Here is a 19275-nt window from a genome sequence, read left to right as displayed (position 1 = left end):
TGTGATATTTTCTTTGAGGAGTAAGTAGTGGCTCCAACGCCCCACCCACAGGGTTAGTGATGTACGGTGTAACGATGTGTCTTGGAAATTTCGCTTAATTCAAAAGCCTGCTAACACGCCAACATGTTTTCACACATGTTGTAATTGTTGTAAGACTAATCTTGAACACTTGTAATGCATGTTTCTTTAACCTGTGTTTAACACTTGAACTCATTCAATTGTTGTAATACACATATATTAATGAAAATGTGGTGTATGAGTTGTTAACGTTGTCCTGCCCATGTTAGGTACCTCCCTGGACATTAGATATACCTTTCACGTAAACTTGTTATAACAACCGTCGCACTCGAACGGACTCCTCCATTGTGTGTTGTATGTGTTATCTTTCCTTGTGTGTTGTGACTGTCGCATCCATGCGGACTGATCCTTCGGAATTTGTGCACGTCCTATTGTATTGTGTGTTCCTAGCACAGTTGGGACTTCCTCCCATCTGACTTGGGACTCACTCTCACCCTCTCCCTCTATGGTGAAAGAACCATTAACACAAGTAACACTATAAATCACCAGGCATGTGAACCTCACTACTCGAAGACAAAGTAGACCACTCTCATGTGCTAACAAGCAAGAGCTGAGGCAAACATTTAAGATAAAGGCAATTGGACTGCTACACCAAATGGTGTGAGTTCTAGTTGGGACTTCATACCAGGGAGATCCCCTGATGTTGGCGCTAGAAGGAGGGTCAGATGACAAGCTGAGCCAGTACATCTGGGTTGAATCTCTTACCCAATGAATCATACACAATGCATGCTCCCAGGGTGTTTCTCTCATTTCTCCCTTAATTAGCTATCAATCCCCGATGAGCTTCTCGATCACTTTTCCTTGTTATATTTTGATGGTGAGGACAGAACGTCCGTAACCGAGCACATTTCTAATTATCTTCATTTCTACAAATCTCATGAAATCGATAATGATGATCTTGTTTGCATACTCTTCTTCCTCACCCTTGAAGGTTGTGTTAATCGGTGGTGTCATACCCTACCACCCGCTTCTGTCCATTCCCTTCTCACTTTCCTCAAGGAGCTCCATCAAGACTTCGATGAGTGTGACAACCAAGATGTCTATGAAAGAATCTCTCATTTAAGAATGAAGCCTGGCGAATTAGTTGAGGACTTTGCTACCCACTTCCTTCATCTATGTCACAAAATTCCTGAACGGTTTGTGGACCTTGACCTCATGAGCCAAGAGCTAAAACGCTTGGTTCATATCTCATGAAATGGTGAACCTCTTCATTTCCCTTCTTCCTCGAATCTTACAGATCACGAGATACCTCATGTATCGAAGAGGGTGCCCCCTCATAGCAACGACAAATCTAAGAAATCTGTGTAGTGGGTACCCCCTTGTAGTGGTTGCAAAGCTGAGAAATCTGCATAACATGTTCCCAACCCATATGCTCGGCTATCTCCCGCCCCAACAGAGGAAATTCCAAAATGGTTCAGAAATCCTATGGCGAAAACTCATCCCTCCATTCCACAAGAGGACATCACCATTCATAACCCAAGTCTTGAGTCTAACCTACATCTCTTCCATCCTCCATCATCTACAAGCCATGACTCCTTGCATCATGACTTGCTTGAGCGATCTACTTCACAAGCTAGCTACGCACACTCTCTTGATTCTCAAGCTGCTAGCTCAAGTTGCAGTCATGTGCAAGGCAGTCTCATCATACAAATGGAGGAGCAGGATGGTGAAGACATAATCAATTCCTCTCAAAACATTGAGCTTCCATTCTTGATCGATTCTTGATCCGTGAATCTTGGTGAAACATCATGCAAAATCAATTATTTCGATAAACCTCCAGTCTTGGGTTGTCATCACTCCCGTGCTTCTGTATGTTGTGATGAATGCCCAATCACATCGTATGACCTACTATCATCTCATGTACACTCTAACTCAAATCTGGAATGTGCACCGATCAAAGCAGACACCCGTATCGAAGCTTCCTCTACACCTCACTTGCCCGTGTGTCCTATCATTCACAGCGCATCAATATGTGTGAGAGATATTCCACGTTCTCTTGCTTCTTAACCTTATGAGTTATTGTTAGGATGTTCCGACACATAGGAAATAGTTAAGTACAACTTGGTCTAGTTTAGAGTTAGGTATAGAGTTAGGTAAAGTGTGTTTCTTTACCGTTGTACATATTGTAACTTACAATCCAACGGTCACGATATGTAGTGATCCGACGGTTCATTCTCTCCTCGGTATTACCGACACTTGATCCGTGGCTTGACACCCGATTGGTCCATGAGTTCTATTTAAAGCGCATGGAGGGTCATTGTTCGGGTAATCCGTGCATGAGAGAAGCTTATGTAAATTTTCATTCTTGATTAATAAATTGCCTGTAGTAGCCACATTGGCGCAGGCCGTGGACTGTTTCCCTCTTTGACGGTTTTAACCACGTCAAAAATACTGGTGTATTGATCTGTGATCTGGTTGTGAGCGGTGTCCTTTTGGTGTTCTTTCTGAGGAACTTACCCTGTAAATTCCTACATGGTATCAGAGCTATTTGAGGGCCGCGTCCGTTGGTGATCCAAATCTGAAGCCGGTAGAACTGCATGCGGCTGTCGTTTCCTAGATCTGTTGTTTCTGACTACTTTCAGGCCGAGAGGACTGCTCTGTTGCGTTCGGAGCATCTGTTCCAGTGAGGAACCCCTTTCGTTTCACGCGAAAAGGTTTCCAGTAGCCCTAGCTGCGTCATTTTTCAGATCGGGAGGTATACAGTGTTTTTGCAGTTTACTGTTATTTTCTCTCTGCTTATTTCGGTTTCAGTTTATTTACCTTTTTTTTAACCGGATCTATACCTTTCATTTCTGCGTATGCTCTTTGCCCTGCGAATCTGTGCGATCTGGGCAAATCAGAAACAGAAAGGAAGGATTTTTCTCATGCGTATGCTCTTTTCCCTGCACCTTAGTGTGATCTCGGAAAATCAGAAACATTGAGAAAAATATTTAGTTTTTCGGCTAAAGCTAACTTTGAGATTTTTTTTAAAAATATCTAGTTTTTTGGATAAAGCTAACTTCGAGCCGCAAGGTTCGTTTTTCTTTGCATATTCGTGTTGGGTTTTGTGTTTTGTGTTTTGTAGGGAAAAAGAGCTTTCTCAAGGCAAGCACGCAAACCGAGGCCCCCCCCCCCCCCCCTCTCTCTCTCTCTCTCTCTCTCAAATTTCTTGTATAGATCAATTGGTTCAAAGCTATTTTAAGAGAGTAGAGGTCTTGGGTTCAAGTCTCCATTTTGTGGGGGCGGATTTTTTTTTCATTCCCGCACATTCGCGCACTTTGCCGGCAACTTCAACAATTTTTTTTCAAAAAGCCATAACTTCTTCATCCGGAAGCCTTTTTCAGAGCCGTTTTTTTTAAAACAGCCTAATTTTTCGTGATCTATCCATTGGAACACTTACTTTCAGCATCTTCAGCTTCAGGTTTTTTTTAAAAAAATGGAAAGTCCATGCCAAGTCATTCTTGACAGCACTAACTACTTCCAATGGATAGCCTACATGGAAGATTTACTTAGAAGTAAAGGTCTCTAAAGAATAGCCACAGACCAAGAGAAGAAACCAAAAGATGAAGACAAGGCTGCAAAATGGGAAAATAGACAAGATCAAGCACGTGGTTTGATAGGGATGTCTATTTCTCCTGATCTTAGATTCCATATTGCAGAACTTGAGACTCCTCATGAAGCATTGGAAAAAATCGCTAAAGTTTTTGGGATTAAAAATGAAATTAGAGCCCATCAACTTGAAAATGAGTTGCTTACTTTGGATCCTAATAATTTTTCTTGCATTGAAGATTTCTTGTCCAAATTCAAGACCCTTAGATATCTCTTGGAAGGTGTTAAGGTTAAGAAAGAAGATGGTAACCTTATTTATTCCATCCTTACTAAGTTGGGACCAGCCTACTCTGTATTTGTTTCCACTTTCCATTCTACAAGGGAAGCTTTCATTTGTCAAGGAAAAGACTACAAGGCCCCTTCCTTTGACTCCTTTTGTGATTCCTTAATAAGAGAACAAGAAAAACTCTTACACCTTGGTCTTCTTAATCTTGGAAACTCTTCCACGAAAGCGTTAGCCGCCCAGCAGCAACCAAATTCAAAGAATCCTAAGAAGTCATATCCTCAAAAGAATGGTCCTAAACCAACTCAGCCTCAAAATGAAAGATCATTTCAGCAAAATGATAAGACCAATAAAAACAAATGGAAGAACACTGATAGACATTGTAACTTTTGTAATCGAGATGGCCACTTAGAATCTAAATGCTTTAAGAAGATGGAAGCCTTGGAAGCCGCAATGAAGAAACATAACATCCATGTGGAGCCTACTTCAACTTCAACTTCCGGAATGGCACTTTCTGCATGTCGTTGTCAATCATCTCAGTCTGGTTATGCATTAAATGTATCTTCTTCCTCTCCTTCTCATGAGTGGCTCATTGATTCTGGAGCCTCTTATCACATGGCCAAAAACCAAGCCATGTTTTCTTCTTTAAATGATTGTAACACCAAAAATATATATGTTGGTGATGATAGATCTCTTAATGTTGTCGGGACTGGAACTGTTCATCTAGACAATGGTCAGTTTAATGATGTATTATGTGTTCCAACCTTATCCTGCAACCTTCTATCTGTATATCAGATAACTCATTCAGGTGAAGGTAAAATTGTTGAATTTTCACCTCATGATGTTGTAATCAAGGATCTAAGAGATCCTAAACAGATTCTAGCTACTGGTATTGCTGATGATTCCACAAGGTTGTATAAGTTTCACAACTTTGGGTCATCAAATCTTCCCTCAGTATTTGTTGCTCATAATGATGAAGTGAGCAAACTTTGGCATGAGCGATTTGGTCACTTAAACTATCGCTCCCTTCAGCATCTATGTAAAGAAAATATGGTGACAGGTCTTCCTATGGTATCTTGCAGAGATGGTGTTTGTTCCGGATGTGTACTCGGAAAACATCATCGGGACAGTTTTGACAAACGTGCCTCTTGGCACGCCTCAGCCCCTTTACAGCTTGTGCACAATGATTTATGTGGTCCTCTTCCTGTTGCTTCATTCTCTGGCTGCAAGTATTTCTTAAATTTCATTGATGATTTCTCCAGACGCACTTGGGTATACTTCTTAAAACTCAAGAGCGAAGTATTTAACACATTTTTGGCCTTCAAAGCCTTTGTTGAAAAACAATCTGGACATCAAATTCTTAAGCTAAGAACTGATAATGGTGGAGAATATGTTAAAAACACATTCATCAACTTTTGCACCGAAAATGGAATTCAAATGCAACATACTGTTCCATACACTCCACAACAAAATGGTGTAGCTGAAAGAAAAAATTGCACCTTAAAGGAAATGGCTAATTGTATGCTGCAATCTAAAGGACTCAGTCTTAGTTTTTGGGCCGAAGCAATTAATTGTGCAAATTATATAATCAATCGCACTCCTACTAAGGTTCTAGAGAATATCACTCCAGAAGAAGCTTGGAGTTCCATTAAACCAGATGTAAGTCACTTTCGTGTTTTTGGAAGTGAAGCATGGGCCATATTCCAGATGAAAAGCATAAAGCTTTAGAACCTAAGAGTGAGAAATGTACTTTTGTTGGATATTCTGAAGATGTAAAAGGTTATAGACTTATTCCATTTAAGTCCAAAAATGTTATCATTAGAAGAGATGTAAAATTCGATGAAAATAAATCGGCCTGCGAGCCTAGTCCGGCGGATGTGCCACCTCTTCCTATCTCTTCTACTTTTGAAAACATTTCTTCTTCAGATGATGAAAGTGAGGATGATAATCCTCCCCCACCTTCTCAGGATCCTCAACTTCCAAGATGGGTCCGTGCTACTCTGGATGCAGCAGGTGATCTTGCCGGTGATCCTACAGATCAGCGACGTACACGTTCTCAGTTTAAAAGAGCCTCTTCTTTACTGGCTCAAGCTCTAGTAAATCATGATCCTGACACTTTTGCAGAAGCTTCAGGCCATCCACATTGGGAAGCAGCTATGAATGAAGAATATCTTTCATTGTTGGCAAATGATACATGGGATCTTGTTCCTCTACCAAAGGGACGCAAACTTGTTAGATGTAAATGGGTTTACAGAACCAAGTATGGACCAGATGGGAAAGTTGATAAACATAAAGCTCGTCTTGTTGCTAAGGGCTTTTCACAGGTTGAAGGCATTGACTACACTGAAACCTTCTCCCCTGTTGCCAAAATGAACTCTATCCGCCTTGTTCTTTCCCTTGCTGCCTCTTTAAAATGGGAAGTCCATCAGATGGATGTTAAATCTGCCTTCTTGCATGGGGACTTGCAGGAAGAAATCTATATGGAACAACCCATTGGCTTCATACAAACAGACTCCAGCCTTGTTTGTCGACTTAAGAAATCCCTTTATGGTCTCAAGCAAGCTCCTCGGGCTTGGTATGCCAAAATGGATAGCTTTCTTTTAGAATCTGGCTTTTCTAGGTGTTATTCTGACAATACTGTCTACACCAAGAAAGTGGGCAACTCTCTTATCATCCTTGTTCTTTATGTTGATGATCTTATTCTTACTGGTAGTGATCCCAACCTTATAAACCATGTGAAGTCCAGCCTTAAAAGGAAATTTGAAATGACAGACTTAGGAAACTTACACTATTTTCTCGGTCTTCAAGTCTTGCAATCCAAGGAGGGTATTTTCCTTTCCCAGTCCAAGTATGCTTGTGATATTCTTCGTCATTTTCACATGGAAGACTGTAAGCCAGCCCCTTCTCCCTTTCAGTCTGGAGTCAAACTTTCAGTCTCTTGTACTTCTCCTGAAGTTGATGCTACCTTATACCGTCAACTTGTAGGAAAACTCTTGTATTTAACCCATACTCGTCCTGACCTTTCCTTTGTTGTTGGCCTTGTTGCTCGTTTTATGCAAAACCCCCGTGAAAGTCATTGGAAAGCAGCTAAAAGAATACTTCGTTATGTTCGAGGTACAGTACAGTTTGGGATTCATTACAGTGCCAAAGCAGCTCCTCTATTAGTCGGTTTCACTGATTCTGATTGGGCTGGTGACCCTGATGATCGAAAGTCTACTGCCGGTTATGTCTTCACTCTTAGTTCAGGACCTATTACATGGGCTTGTAAGAAACAGGCTGCCATTTCTCTTTCGTCAGCAGAAGCAGAGTATCGTGGTGCCGTGGAAGCTAGTAAGGAAGCCTTGTGGCTTCATCAGATCCTATCAGAGTTTGGCTTTGAGCAGCAGCATCCAACCACACTTTGGTGTGATAATCAAAGTGCCATTCAGCTATGCAAAGATCCAGTCCAGCATCAGCGCAGCAAACACATTGAACTACACATGCACTTCATCAGAAAGCTCATTCATGACCATGTTCTTGAAGTGCAATATTGTTCAACAGATGATCAGGTTGCAGACATCTTCACAAAGGCTCTCACAGAGGCGAAGTTCACTAAACTTCGATATATGCTTGGAGTTCAGGAAGTTGTCACTAAGGGGGGATAGGCTCTAGTGCCTCCTTCCTTCTCCTATTGTGTCATATTTGTAAATCCTTCAATCCTATCCCAAGTTGTTCTTAAGGGGGGATGTTAGGATATTCCGACACATAGGAAATAGTTAAGTACAACTTGGTCTAGTTTAGAGTTAGGTATAGAGTTAGGTAAAGTGTGTTTCTTTACCGTTGTACATATTGTAACTTACAATCCGACGGTCACGATATGTAGTGATCCGATGGTTCATTCTCTCCTCGGTATTACCGACACTTGATCTGTGGCTTGACACCCGATTGGTCCATGAGTTCTATTTAAAGCGCATGGAGGGTCATTGTTCGGGTAATCCGTGCATGAGAGAAGCTTATGTAAATTTTCATTCTTGATTAATAAATTGCCTGTAGTAGCCACGTTGGCGCAGGCCGTGGACTGTTTCCCTCTTTGAGGGTTTTAACCACGTCAAAAATACTGGTGTATTGATCTGTGATCTGGTTGTGAGCGGTGTCCTTTTGGTGTTCTTTCTGAGGAACTTACCCTGTAAATTCCTACAGTTATCTCCTCGACCAACACAAGGAAATGAGGTTGTCCATGATGAAAATAGTCTCAACACATAGGACTCTTCCCACTTGTCATCATCTTGTGTGTTACATGAAGATAACTCGTCAAGTCAACTTACTAAAAAATTTGATGAAGCCTGTGACAGAGATGGCTGTCATCCTAAAATAAGTTTTGAAATAAATAACAACAACCATCCTCAATCCATGTATGATCTCGTTCACATCTCAAAATGCAAATTTTCAATTCTGGAAAGTTTCGGGATGTGCGAGGGAGTAAAGGCACTTCAACGTTCGTTGATGGTTATGTCAGGACCTCGCACCTCTGGTAAGCCCGCCAAACCAAATCAGATCTCGTTTATCACGCACAATCCGTCTATCTTCATGGTTTCACATGACGTGGATGCCCGTGTAAAGAATATTTATTATATTGGGTGTGATATTTCAAAATTTCATATTTTCACTAATGATCAAATCCACGACTCTGTTACAGCATGTTCATCTTCATGCACCTCTCTTACATCCAATTAAGGGGGGAGTGTCCGTCCCTCATTCAATCACGGGACAGTGAAGTTGATAATATCAAACACTATCTTTATCCAAAATCATACTTATCAAATGTTCTCTCTCGTAATCAACTCGTCAGTCTTTTTTCAAATTTCACACGTCAAATATGCCCACGCATCTCTCAAGTAATCTCCTTATGTGATGACGAGCGCACAACCTATCGCACGAATCAATTTACTCTCATTTCACCACACCCCAACTGGTTTCACACATTCACAGTGTTGGCATCCTTTCTACATTTTTGTGATTACCATGATGCCTGCACACTTTTTCAACAGTTGCAGGTGGGTGTTCTATCATGTCTAGCAGACAATGAACTTGGTTCCCTCATTCAGAGCATTCTCAAGATTGTTCAAAATTTTTCTTTGTTCATTTCAAACTGGGAATCTGGCATCTTGACCAACTGGTCTAATTTTTCTTCTACTTTGGGTCTCTGTCATGTAGTTTATCATTTTCCCAACCCTACATCCAATGGCAATCGCTTCACACACTATGATCTTCACTGTGTAACATCTTTTTTCTTAGACTTTTGTCAAGCAAGTGAGGCATTTCGGCCTGCGCTGATGGTTATGGCATGCCCTAATTGTCTTGACATGACCGACGAGAATGACCAAATATATCTATCTGTATCAAATTCCCATCATGATCTCCTCTCTCGAATTAGGAATCCATCTTCTCAAATATCACGAAACTTTCAAAACAGCCATCATGAATTTTATGATCCAATCACTGAATGGCTGGAACAATCTTACTTGGCGATTCGTTTTGTAGGTAACAAGATTCAGTCCTTCCTCGCACTTACTAAGAAACTTGGTGCAATAAAACATACACTCGCAAGAGGCCTCCGAGGTTTGTTGAAAAATGGTAGTCACGGAAGAGGTAAGCATGTGTGTTGGGTGGTTGTGACACATTCTCCCACCCACAAGTGAGACCTCCTCTCTTGTGTGCAAGTTTGTCAAGTTTGTGCATTTTCTCTTGCACACTATTTTTTGTCTGTTTTAATCGCTTGTATCTTCATGATTGTAGGTCGGGTACGCCTATAGTGGCTTCACTGGAAATTTCATTTCACGTAACCTCGACCGTTTAGCATAGGAGTAGGAGTAGTTTTTTCTTTCTCGCTTGTCTTTGCTTTCTGGTTTGCATGTTTGTTTTCTTGCTGACTTGGTTTAGTTTGTTTGCTTGTTTTCTTTGCTTGATTTTTTTGTGTTGGCTTTGCTTACTATTTTTGTTTCATTTTGTTTTGTTTGATTGATACCTTGCTATTTTTTTCAGAAATAAGTGCTTCCATCTACTGAGTTTTGGCTTTTGAATGAGTATGTGGCTAAAATCTAAGAGACTTGTGAGACTGTAGCACTTGGCCAGTCTTGTGTCTGTCTTCTCTATGCTTGGTTGTAACCTTCAAACGATGAAGTCTAAACAGAAAATATGAGTCGTCTGCAATGGGAACTTTGGTCCAACCATGAACCTATTTCCACACTGGGAAACCCCATGCTTGTACTCAGCCTTCTGCTCTATGTGTTCAAGCTCATCCAACTAATAGAAATGGAGAAGGGGAAAATCTAAATAAGAAAACCATGTCAGAGGTCTTACATGCTTCTCTGAAGGAACAACCTCTTATGCTCTCAATAAATCAGGATCCCTCTTCCACCCCAAAAATAAATAATTTCCTATGCACATTCCTTTTAAAAAATACAAAGGCAAAAGAAGAGAAAGGCTTCCTACGCAAAGAGGTGAAGCATGCAACTACACTGGGGTACTGACCAGGCTCGCTGGCAGTGGAGAAATGTGTGTGTTCCTCCGTGACTCCATAGGGGTACTGTGCAGGCCTACTAGCAACAGTGCAACACCAGAGATGAAAACTTATACTCTGAAAATCTTCAACTCGCGAGCCAAACTACCCTTCCCGATTTTGAAACAGTTTGATCAAGCTGAACTTTTGTTTTCTTTCACCGAGTTGGCAAAAGGTGAACCATGTATGTCCATGGGCTAAGTGGAGAAGCCGAAGTAACCCTCACAGCGATTCAATACTCCTCGAAAGACCAAGGTCCTATGCTGTCAATGAACCAAAACAAAGAAGTTGGAGTTCTACCAGTGTGTCGCCAAGTGTTGTAGCGGCTACAACCACCCTCCAAAATTTTGGCTCGCATGCAAATTTCGGAGCCTACTTTGGATCCTGTGATCGATCATCCTTGGTTGTTTGTTGGTAAGCTGATGATTTCAAGCTCCCCTCCTTGATCCTAAAGAGTTGTCCGCATTCTCATCTTTTTGTAGCATATGTCATTTTTGGGCATAACAGTTATTGTCTGTCATGCAAAGGGAATGTTGTCTTTCTTCAAGGGAATTGTGTGCGTATGAGTGGTTGTCATCACATAGACATGTTTCACACTCACCTCACGCACTCACATCACGAAGGTTGTTGCATCAAGAAAATTATGTATTACGTATCCAAGATGGTCTACGTGTCTGTGTGTGATCATAGTCGAGTCCTATCAATGTTTGCATATGTTTCACTGATCTCACACTTAGCCATTTTACCAAACAACCTAGCCTCATCCAGCTTCCCAAAACTATGAGCTTTGTTTTTTCAACCATCAAGCTTCCTCCCTTTCCTGTTGAAACCCCGAAGTGTGCAAAGACACAAATATCCCTTGCCTTATAAAACCCCACAGTGCATAGAGGCCCCAGCCAGGACTACTCTCTAGAAATGTGCAGAGCAATCTAGTAGCATTGCACTCATAAATTGCATAGAGGTGTCCTCCCGGGACCCCTATCTCGCAACAGTGCTTTGAGCCTCAAATCTATGCAGTGTTTTCCAAGTTATCTTGTTGTCCTTGCATGCATAAATTGCGGAGGCGGACCTCCTGGGGCCCCATCACGACAGTAGCCACTAAACGATGAAATTGCGTAGACCTACCTCTCAGTGGCTACATGAAAAGGTGACATGCTGAAATCGCTTCTAAGGAGTTCAGGAGAAGGACCAAGGAACCGAGTAATGGAAAATATCAGTACCACATGAAACCTCTGTCAGATGCATGATCATCTTGACGGTAAGTATGGTAACCAAAGAACATCTTTCGAAGTATACCTCTTAGTTGACTTTGCAGGATTGCTTTTCATTATCATATCATCCTGTCCTCAGTAACATTCATGTGCGCAAATGTGAAAAGTCACTTTATGTGTTTCTTCTACATGTCGTGCTTCTTTTTCACTTGTTCGACCAACTGTCATCTTCTGCATGTTGATTGCTATGTCATGCTTGCGACCATGTTTTGGTCATGCACAAGGTCTTCACTTCGTGTGTACATGTTTTGTTCGCTATGAAATCATCGTTGCGCTCACACATGAATTTGTATGTGTTAGGGTCCTATAATAATAGGATTCACAATTTTGAATTGGCTATGGTTAGTCTTGTAATATTGTACATACTTTTTCTTTCTGCAAAATGTTTTCCATATTAAAAATTAAAAAATATAAAGAGGGTATGTCTTAAAAGAATAATCAAAGGAAAAAAAAAAAAGAGAAAAGATTAAAAATTTGAAAAACATGAACCCCAAAAAGAAATAAAAATAGATCATGAAAGTGTGAAATTTCAAATGCCACTACTTTTACTTTACTATGCAAAATAAAGATTGTGTGCAGCTTGTCAGAAATGCCATAACCCATGATGGTCAAATAGCTTAATCTTAACTCATTCATACTTTAAATTTCATGTTGATAGATAGGGAATAAATATCTAGCCAAACTGTTTAACCTTGGCAAATCAGTAGTTAGGTAGAGAATAAAAATGAGCTCATCAGTTTAATCTGAGCCATTGCAAGTTATAAGGTGAGAATTAGATAGTTTTCTTATCAAAAGAAAAAGGAATAAAGGGTCTGCAAGCTCAAATGCACCCATTAAAATGAAGAGAAAATGTTAAGGTAGATAGAGGGTAGGTGGAAGAAATGTTGCAAATGCACAAGGTTGCTAAGTCAAAAGCACATTTATCATGCTTAATCCTATGTTTCATGTGCAGGAGGATTTGAGAAAAAGAAAGGATATTCACCAAAGCTTGTTTACTAATTCCCCCTCATTTCACTACACCCCCACATACTTATTTGCTAATTTCCCCGTTATCCATTCATTACTTATAAATACCCTTTTCCCCTCATTTTGACCTTTACCCCTTGGTTTCACACATTCCCCTAGAAATTACCCTTCAAAAATTAATTCCCCCTTCCTAAAACCCTTTTCCCTAGTGTGAAACCCATTCCCCATTACAAATATCACTTCCCCCCTTATTAATTTCCTTTTCCCCTTAAAAACCCACAAAACCCCTTTATCCTAAGTTTTTATTTACTATGCCCCTGCATTATCTAACTAACGTCCCATTGTTCCAGAGCTTCTAAAAAACCTCACTCCTGAAACAACTGAAATCCTAATTCAATTCAGTAAACCCAAATATGGCTTCCCAAACCTCTCTGGATGTAAGACCTCTGCAAACCCCTCACCTAGACATTGACCACCTTGCCTTAGCAGACCAAGACTTTCAAATTAAGGACGTTGCTTCCCTTGCCTACCTACTAAAGCTCCACTACTGGAGTAAAGGCCAATTTTTGAACCAGAATGATGACATTCACCTTTGGGAGTCCAACTTGCCCACGTATTTGTTCTCGGAAGTACATCCATTCCCACAAATCATCCACTTATGCCAAGCTTGCTAAATTCCCAGTCAAAGAGCAATTGTCACCCCTGACCAGCAAGTTTTATTCACCATCACTCCAGAATCCCTTAACCAAATGCTACAAGTCAAACCAAGCCAAAATGGGACCCCACTTTCTATTGAAGGCTTGCTTGACCTCTATACCAAGTTAGACCTTCCCAGGATAGCCCAAATTTTCCAAAATTTCATCATAGAGGAATGTCATAGTCCTACAAAAAGTCCTCCATATGTTGCCACCATTTTTTCTGAGGAAGGCAGAAAAATCATAACCATGCTCTCCTACATTTTAGGCTACACCTCTGATGAACATGTGGATGAGGTTGTTCTTGCCTTCCTTTCCATCTTTTCCCCAGGCAAGCCTCCTACTACAATGTATAAATATGCTCAGTTCATAGCATATAGAATGCATGAACAATTCATAAAACTACTGAATGAGAGAGTTTTCAAGTATTCTTCAGTTTTATTTCATATGTTCTTGTACTACCAATCAGACAAATTCCCTGTCAACATTCAAAAGTTAGACACCAAAGGCAATCCAAGGTCAATCATCTATTGGACACCATTGATCCAAAAGTACTCCACTTTATTTACTTACAAACATTTCATTGATTCATTTGTTCATCTTGTCATAAACATTCTAACTAGTAGCTATCAGCCTAGGATCAGTCGGGAAATTAAAATGGTTTTACAATTGGAAAAGAAAAGTAAAGTGGGAGACTGGTATCTATACCAAGACCACACAGAGATCAGAATATATGGATGCCAACTAGCTCCTTATAAATTGCCCAAATACCTCCCTATGAGGATATTTGCATTAGAGTACTTTAGACAGATTATAAACTCTGATGAGGTTAATTTCCTAGCATCCAAGAAGAAGGCTCAATTTAGAGTGAAAAACCAATTGGGCCCCTTTATTTGTAATAATAGGGAAGTTTGACCAGAGGCCAATAAGATTCTATAGCAGATGAAATTCAAGAATAGTTTTATGTGGCAATATGACCCTCATGGAGTCATAAATAAACTAAGGCTGGAAGTCAAATTGGGCCCTTTCATACATCATCCAAGGCCAAACATTGAGAGATTTGCCAACCAGTCTAAATGGTTGGAAAACACTTTGATATACATGGATAGTACTGTAGTTCATATAGAGAATACATTAATTGATATGGAAAAGCAGATTGATACTAGTTCCTTTCTGCATGTTCCAACCGTAGGAGAACCAATGAATATTCCTCCTCTTTTACAAACTCCAGCAAATGAAGACAGAAATGCAAAGAGAACCAGGGAAGAAGGTTCTAGTTCAACCATGGAAACCATAGATGAACAATTTGAGACCAATTACAGGAAGATACCCAAGCTTAATCCTGTAACTGAACAAGAAGACATTGTTGGAATAGTGGAAATCACTAACATTGATACAATGGTGGAAAGGAGAAAAGGCCTAGTAGCTTCAGGAGAAACACATCAGCCCTCTACATCAAACACTCAACTTATTGAGAAACAGCTTAGCATTGAAGTCTCTTCATCCACCAAGCCTATGGATAAAGAGGAAGATATTAAAGAAAGGTACAAATAAATTAAGTTGAGGAATGGTACATTGAAGGCAAAGACATATGCCCAGTACTTCAAGCAGATACCTGCAAATCAAAATAGACTAATGTCAACCTTTGAAATCAAAACAGATAAAATGCAGATGACATTCATGCAACCTACAGTCCAACAGCCAAGATCATCAGCAGACTATAGGAAAATAGATTTTGAGGTTCTTACCAGGGATTTTCACCCCATTGACAAAATTGAGTTCCATAAGCAGGCAGGTGATATGATTATCCCACCATGACAAGTAAATCTATGACTACACACAAACTTCAAAGTTCATTGGATAATATCATTGCACAGTACAAGCTGAAAAATGCCTCCTCATTGGCCAAGGACAATAGAATCAAGTCACTGGAAGACTTGGTAATTTAGCTTGGGTATAATCCCAGTGATGTCAAATCTATAGATAAACTGATAAAGAAAAAGAATGAGGATATTGTTTCTTTGAAGAAGCAATTAAAACCGCCTCATTCAGAGCATCCACAGACAAAAGAGGTCCTTGAAAGCTAGACATAGCAAGAGGAGATGATGGACCTTATTCTCCAATTGAATGATCAGTTGAAAGAGATGGAGAAGGAGTTGGATAGCTTGATACAGTTAAAACAGGCCATCCTTGAGACTGCCACTACCACTACCATTCCAACAGTCACTACAGCAGCACCATCCACCTTGTCAGCTTCATTGGCTCCTACAGCTCCACTGGCTACAGCACTAGCAGCTGCCACAACATCTACATCAGCAATAGGTTCAACATCAACAACAGCCTAGCCAGGTGATGAGGCAAGTAAATTGGTCAAATCAACGGAGGACATGTCCATTTAGACCACATAGATAAATAAGCTTAAAGAAAATATAACAAGTCTGGAAAATGAAAATAAACTTGCATAGACTATGCACAAGTAGGAAGTTCAGATGTCAACCAGGTTGATTGAAAGAATGAAGAGCTTAGAGAAAGAACTAACATTGAAAGAGCCACTTGGCCAAGCCAAAGAACAAATATGGGACAATATCATTGACTCTGTCAATGATATTTGGCCATCCATTCAAGTCATGTTTGAACAAAGTGACTTAGTCAAAGAGGCTACAGAAGCAATACAAAGAGTTAAGGCAGAACTAGGAGATATACCAGAAGAAGCCACTAGAATCATCCATTTCCTTAACTCCAAAAAAAATATGAATTGCAAGAGCTAGACATACCTAACAAGACTGACACCATACTAGAAGTAAAAAGGGTGCTCACCAAGAGGAATTTGATGATGAACCTAGAAGACAAATGCCAAACCATGTAGTTGGCTATAGACAGGTTCATGGTTAAGTTTGATGCTCTGAGGCAAAAAGGTCTGCCAAATCCCTTGGTGATAAATGATAAATGGATGCCAGAGGAAGACTACAACAGAAGAATCAAAGAGGTGGCAAGGGATCGGGTAAATAATTCTTCTATGAAAGGAATGCCTACTGGAAAGGTTCTATATTAGACATTTGAGAACCGATTCTACCTCCAGCATGAGGTAAAACACCTTTCTATGAACGGACCCACTTTTTCCAAGTATACAAAAGCAGATGAAATTTACAAGAAAATGGTAAATATTCGATTACCAGACGCAGACACATGGGAAAAGTTAAATGACCTACTGTAAAAATGCTCAGTAAAAGTGAAAACAGCACAGTGAAAGAAAAATGACAGGTCAGCTAGAGGAAAGAGTATCAGGTGAAAGTGTATTAGTTGAGGAAGGGAAAAGTAAAAAGAACAGTCAGTTTGAAGACCAACAGCAAGGAAGAGAATAAACAGCAAAATATGAGAGCATAAAGATAGCACAACCAAATAAACAGGGACAGCATACAACAGTTGAACATCTATGTCTATCTTCTTGCATGAAGATATTTCTTCTTACTAGATTAATTCCCAAGATAGTTTGGGATATTTTGTAAACTATTTTTGTATAAATACTTCATAATTCAAAGTATTGGGTGTGGATTAATGCTAGACATTTCTATAGTTGTATTGATCTGAAACCTGAGGGTTATTGTACCAATTTTTCAAGTCAGCATATTGAACTGAGTAATAAAGAGATTTCATTACAGGATTCATGTGTTGAACTATTAAGTGAAGTATTTTCTTTTTTCAAATTTTTATTCTCTTATGTATTTCAAAAAATAACATGTTATCTAAAGTGAATGAATTAATTGGAAATTTATTTCAGAATTTGTTTAAGTACACTCTGCCTTGAACAGTTAATCATTTCTATGTTTTCTTCTGATATCGAGATCTGAGAATCCTTAATTTCTCTCCAATCCTAGTTGACCTCTTTCACTTCTTTCATAATCCTGTCTAAGGAACCCCTAGTTGCTCCTTGGATCTGATTGAAAAAAATTTCACCATTCAGCCTTAAGATCTAAAATAACTCAGCGACCTTGCCCTGTAGACACTATTTTTAGAACTTGATCCAGTCCCATTTGCTTAACATTTGACCCCATAAGCCCAATGGTAAAAGACATCCCTCTATCCATCTAAGTTAGTGATCTCACCACCAAATCAGAATCAAAACCCAAGTACAATATTAACTAGCCTAAAATCAAATAACTAAAACAAATTTAAATCATAAAGAGAGAGCCCTCTCTGAGAATTAGGAAGGCTAGATCCTAATCTCCAAAGTAGGTTTGTGGCTACCTCTATCATTTCTTTCATAACAACTCTAGAGGAATTTTGGAGTGATAACATATTGGTGACCATACTGGGTAACTCGATCCTCAGTGTGATAAAACTTTAAGGAAATCTTAGATCTCATCTTTTGCCCCTTAAGGTCATTTTAAAGTTGCTAAAAGTTTCAAAAAACAATTAAAAAATTAAAATTCTGGCTCCAAAAAAGACTCACTATACCAGGGAAAATCCATATCCAAGCCCTGCTGCAATAGTTGATAACCCTGACAGAATTTTAAGGAAATCAAAAAAGGTAGAAACTCAAGGAAGTAGTAGTCAGTTAATTAAAGCAAACTCACTCCCCAAAGAATTATCAAGTTTAGAGGATATTCAGTTTGATTTTTCATTTGAGCTTTCTTTGTTTAGAACCAAATCATAAAATTCAATTGATGAAACTGTAATAGACCCTAATTTCATTCAATTTATTGAATAAAAAAAGGTGCCTATACATCCAGATTTAGATCAACTTGTTTTGAATACTTTTGATAAACTAGAATCTTTAACCTCAACCTTGATAAGCCATATAGATGATGCTTATCTTCAACAATTAGTTGAATTAGCTACCCTCACTTCTCCTGCCTCTGAACTTTCTACAGAATCTTCAAAAACTGTAAATACACCTTCATTTACCACCACCTCATCCATAATATCCACCTCAGTTCATTCCTCTAAACCATTCATTCCTCAGCTTCCTCTTCAACCAAACACCTCAAGCTCATCTGGTTCATCTCCACCCATTTCAAGTCCTTCTTCAAGCACCACTACTTTGCCCCCTAGTCAAACCAAAATCTCAGCCATGGTAGACAGATATGCACCTTTGGTCTTACCAACACAGCTCCATGCCATGCCCCAAGATTACCAAAGCAAAATCTTTTTGTTTGATGCTACAGGTCAATATACTACCCAACATCATGTGAACAAAATGACTGATTACTTTGAATTGCATGAAATCGATGAGTCTGATGTCCAAATGAGGTTATTTGCCCAAACATTGACAGGAGATGTTAAAAAATGGTTCAAAGGTTTACCAGCTAATCATATTGCAGATTTAGCTACTTTTCATAGATTGTTTATTGATAGATGGGAAAGAAAGAAAAACCCTCTGCAAATACTATCTGAATATGATAACATTAGAAGAGCTCCTAATGAATCAGTTCAGGATTATTGTACTAGGTTCAATAGCATCTACAATGCAATCCCTGCTAATATTAAACCTCCACCAGACCTAGCATTAATCAAATTCCCTGATGGTTTTGACACTGACATGTCATACCAATTAAGGGAAAGAAACCCTGAAACATTAGAGCAAATGCAGAGTAATGTTGTTAGTGTAGAAGAAAATTTATTAGCTAAGTAAGCTAGGATGAGAAATGAAAAAAGGGTTGTCATTAAAGAGGAAATTTCCACTTCAAATGGTAAAATATATAGTTTAGCTAAGAGTGTAGAAAGGATAATGGATAGATTAGAACACATAGAAAGAAAAACTCAGTGGGAAAATCAACAACCACCCCCAATAAGAAACCCCAACTTTTGGAAGAATCTTAACACTGGAAAGAATGTTATACTAGATCAGCAGATTAGACCACCCTTCTAGGAAAACTATGTTGAGGGTTCACATAACCATGAAGAAGATGAGGATAC

This window comes from Pinus tabuliformis, chromosome X (genome assembly GCF_031772625.1).
Source record: "Pinus tabuliformis cultivar Carrire ecotype Pingquan chromosome X, CPIR1, whole genome shotgun sequence".
Lineage (NCBI taxonomy): Eukaryota > Viridiplantae > Streptophyta > Pinopsida > Pinales > Pinaceae > Pinus > Pinus tabuliformis.
Note: the sequence above shows the minus strand (reverse complement) of the source record.